Genomic DNA, 4,919 nt, shown 5'->3' with positions numbered 1-4,919 from the left:
GTGCCCCAACCCCCCAATCGGCTGTACCCTGAGCGTGACTAGGGGTGGCATCGCAACCTCCCGATCCGCCCTGCTCTGTGCATGACAGGGGGCAGCACCCTAACTCCCCAATCGGCCCTACTCTGAGCCCGACCAGGGGCTGCACCTAGGGATTGGGCCTGCCCTCTGACACCCGGGAGCAGGCCTAAGCCAGCAGGTCATTATCTCCTGAGGGGTCCCAGACTGCGAGAGGGCACAGGATGGGCTGAGGGACCCCCTCTCCCCCCCGAGTGCACAAATTTTTGTGCACCGGGCCTCTAGTAATTATAATAAAATGCCATGGCCTATTGATATGCAGCGTGACTGAGTGACTACTGAAGTTATATCTGGTCCAGTTGTATGAAAATTCGAGTATTTTTCAGCCATCTGTACTGAGTTCAAAACAATGACGACAACAACAAAATCCTCAAAGCAACAGCAACAATAACAACACAAACAAAAAAGCCCAACCAACCGGCCCACACAAGACATTGTGTGGGGAGAGCTGTAGAAATGTTTGTCTGTACAATACAAGTTTGTAATCTGTAATGACACGATGCTCTTCTTCTTTACGAACAGTTTATGTACTAAGGCAGCAAGTCTTATTAACAAGATGGGAAGGATATGTCTAACCGGAGAACTTTTAAAAGTCCCTTCACCTTGTATTGCAAGGTGGACAGTATTAATTACTGTTTGTTCCTACCTTGGCCATTTCTCTGACTCCACCCAGACCCATTCCTCCCCCAGGTGTTTGTACACTTCCCCTTTGACTTTCACAACAGCCAGCCAGACCTTGCACATGTAAGCAGCTTAGTTAAGGCTTTTGGAGTTGAGCAAAAGCAAACTAAGAAGCCAGGGCCTCCTTGGAACAGTCTGTTTCAAACAGCTTGAATTTCTATGGATGTGAATTTAAGAGCAGAGCATGTAAAAGTGATCTATTATCTTTTTTTCTTCTAATCCACACTGCACCTTTTCTCAACAGTGAGATTTCAGTTAAATACGAACTTACTTCATTTTGTTGTAGCTAATTTCGAAACTCCACCTATATATATCTCTTAGAGCCTTGGTGGCATAAATAACGACTGAAGTGCTTTTCTCCTTCTGTGTCAGAGATGGACAAACTTTTTTTGTAAAGGGGCTGATAATACCTCTTTTAGGCTTTGCAGGCCATATGGTCTCTGTCGAAACTATTCAAATCTGCTATGTGGTTCGAAAGTAGCCACAGACAATGTTTAAACAAATGGGCATGGTTGTGTTCCAGTAACATGTTATTTACAAAAACTGGTGGAGGGTTAGATTTGGCCTTCGGGCTGTAGCTGGCCAACCTGTATTCTCCCCCATCAGCGGAAGCTGTTGAGGACACACAGGAAGCTCCCTTGAAACTCATAAAACACAGTACAGTGTGGCTTAGTACAGTGACTCAGTACAGTGTGGCTTCCTCTTAAAGGGGAAGGGGGACATGAGTCTAAGGTGGGGATTTATTTCAAGCCACACTAGAATAGGAAAAGCAATTTTGGACTCTGGCCGGAGGAGATGCCATGCTGCCCATTGCTGGAAGTATGGGGTGGAACGTAAGCATGGTTTTGGAGCCATTTCCTTCAACGGCATATACTCTGTTCTCATGTTTCCACTGGAAAATCTGCACAACTCTGAAGTGCTGGGAAAATGTGCTTGTTTTTCCTTTTCCTGACTTTCCTCCAAGTTGTATATCCCCTTCCTGAGTTCTCCCCAAATTCAAGGCGAGCTTATCAATTAAACCCTGACAAAGGAAGGAGCTTGTGTCTAACTCCTTCCTTTTGGGGGTGTTCTGCTTAAGGGCCAGGGCTGCTCTCCCCCCACTGTTCTTCTGGAAAGCACATCTAAAGGGGGTCTAAGGTCTGTTCTCCACAGATAGGTCTGGAAGGCTAACACCCTCGGGCCTCACTTTTGAGGATCAATAGTTGTGAAAAGCAGCAATATCTTCTTCCCCTGGCGGGTAAGTTTCTCTTCTGCTTCCCCAATTCTTCCACAGGTGGCTCACCTCAAGGTCTAGTTTTCAAGGGATAGTAGAAAGTCTGTTGACTTGGGTCCAAGCCATGCCCTTCAATTAGTGCAGTTTGGCACTATTGCTACTTATAACAGAGGTGATATTTGACGTTCCACATGACTCCGTGAAAGAAAAGAGTTAATGTGGCAGATCTGGGGGCTTAATCCTTGCATGTCTCTGAGAGAACAGTGATAGGACTTTCACCCCTCCTCTCCCTCCAAGTGGCCCTCTGAGTGTTCCTTGTGTTAGTGATTGATGACTTTATTATAAACTAGAGGCCTGATGCACCAAGCTTTGTGCAAGAATGGGCCTTCCTTCCCCTGGCTGCCGGCACTGCCTTTGCTCCAGCTGGAGCTACCTTTCTGCCTTTGCTCTGGCCTGGAGTCACTTTTTCACCTTCTCACGCTGCCCAGAGGCCCGGAGCGGCTGCCGTGGTGTGGGCCACCTGTGTTGTCACCATGGTGATGACGCAAGCATCCCGCCCCGCCCCCGGCCACTAGGCGCCTGCATATGCAAGTTAACCCGCCATCTTTGTTGGGTTAATTTGCATACTCACTCCTGATTGGCTGGTGGGCGGTGCAAAAGTATGGTCAATTTGCATCTTTCTCTTTTATTAGTGTAGATACCTGGAGCGAAGGACTGGGACATGCTAGCTTATCAAGGTGCTTTATGTAAACATCAATATTGATGATGTGTGCCTGGTTTTGTTTTTGGGGTTCCAAGTTTCCACTGTCAGGCTAGTTGTGTAGCAATGGTTGCCTAGCATGATATATCCATGTGACTAGTCCCCACATAAAGTCCTCAGACCCTGAGATTCCAAAGGGCACCCCTAAAGTAGCAACATTCTGCACATGTCCCTAAAGTCCATTGCTGGAGAGATTACCCCTGTATCCTTGGATAAGAAAGAACATCAGAAGTCTGTGCTGAATCTTTCTGGACTCCATCAATGCATGTCTTTTTCATGCTGCTTTTACTCTGTATTCTTTGCTGTGATAAATCTCAGCTATGAGTACAACCTGCTATTGAGTCTTGTAAGCCTTTCTGGAGAATCACCCAGTAGAATACTCCCATTTTTCAACAATTTAAAATTCAGAGAAGAATGGGACTGAGACTAGGGTATGAAATTCAAGGGGTGCCAGACACTCAGGATTCAAGGGAAGGAATAGTTTAACACATCTATAATAATAAAAGCATAATATGCTAATTAGACAAGACATCCTTCCGGACAAAGCCAGGGCTGCGAGGGAAGCCTGGGTCCCGGGTGCCAGAGGGAAGCTAGTGCCGGCAGCCGGGGGAAGGAAGGCCTACTCTTGCACAAATTTCGTGCATTGAGCCTCTAGTATTTTAATAATATTAAAAGTTAATGCAAAAATCCATGATAAACAATACATCAAAAATTCAAACGAAGACAGGATTCTCCCCTACACTTGCAATATCCTGCCTCACTGGCCTCAGCCTAATAATCCCTGCCCTGGAGAAAAGAGGTACAAAGTCATTACTGCCTTTCAGTTGCTAAAGCAGAGAGCAGCACCTTTGGTAATGGCGCCAAAGGTTGCTAAACGGTGAAGAATGGTTGCTGCACTTCTCTGACTTTCCCTCCATCTCACTCAGTTCTTGCCTCCTCCAGTCAATTGACCTTTGCCCGTGGATCAGCTGCTTATGGGGCTGATATGCAACCCCTTTTAGGGATCTGCACCCTTTGGGACCTTGAAGACCATGTGAGAGTTCTTTTTTCCCTTCTCACACAGAACCCGTCCGTGTCTAAAACAATCCTTAACAACTTGGATGTCATTGGGTCGGTAACTCCGCAATGCTAAGAAGACTTAGCTTCTTATAGTTATTCAAAGAGCTTTTAACAGTTATTTTCAAATTTCTATTTATTTCTACATTTTTCAGGAAGACAGGTGCACAGGGAGATCCTGGGGATCTGCTAGCAGCTATGTTTTGTACCAAGTCCAGTGCTGGGGCACCTTCTGTACATTTTCATGACAATCATTCAAAGACACATGATACAGTCCTATTTTCCAGAGCAGGACACTGAACCTCAAGGTGGTTAAAGCATCGTCCCAAGGTCACACACTAATAAGAGGCAGACCTGGGGGTCCAACTGACAGCTGTCTGACTCCAGAGATGGCAGAAATGAGTATCTGCAGATACTCTTTTTAGAGGGCGGGTCAAGCTCAACTTTATATGAACTTGAACAGTGAGAGCAGCATTTGGGAGGTGATTTTCCAGGGACCACCATACTCCTCACTTCCTACTGCCTCCCCTGTGGTCCCTGTCTGACCCTTGAGGACACCGAGTGTGTGACCCCTGCTTCCAACGCTGTCCTCTTTTTACCGCACAACGTTGCTGCCTACTTGGAATTCTTTTCACCTCTCTCCCTGCTTCAAGGAGGGTATTTGCTAGAAGTGACTTCACCACCTCCGCAAGGGCCCTGTGCTTCAGAAGCATAAAGGCAAACATTTCCTCCCACTTACTACAGAGCTCAATTCTTCTGAATTATTCTTTTGCGAATAATTCATTTACTAGCATCTACCTCTCCATATCTCATCATTCTCAGGAGAGGACTGAAGTGCATTTCATTCAATCAAAGAACGAAAGGAGGAACCGACCACTGACAGTGGCCCATATTCACGCCGTTGGCCAAGACTTGCTAAGTCTTTGTTATTCTACCTTCCCCTACTCCGTGGACATTGACCAACTTTGGTCTGGAACTGAAGCCATTAACCAAGGGGGTCTATTGATCAGCTTCAGAGGCTCATCGAATACCCTAGAATTCTATGCACATTCTGGTTTATGTGCATTTTGCTGGAGAGAGTTTATAGGCTTTTAAAGAGGGTTTATAAACCGAATTTATGAACTACTTACAATA

This window comes from Myotis brandtii, unplaced genomic scaffold (genome assembly GCF_000412655.1).
Source record: "Myotis brandtii unplaced genomic scaffold, ASM41265v1 scaffold13, whole genome shotgun sequence".
In the NCBI taxonomy this organism is placed as follows: Eukaryota; Metazoa; Chordata; class Mammalia; order Chiroptera; family Vespertilionidae; genus Myotis; species Myotis brandtii.
This window is presented reverse-complemented; position numbering follows the sequence as displayed.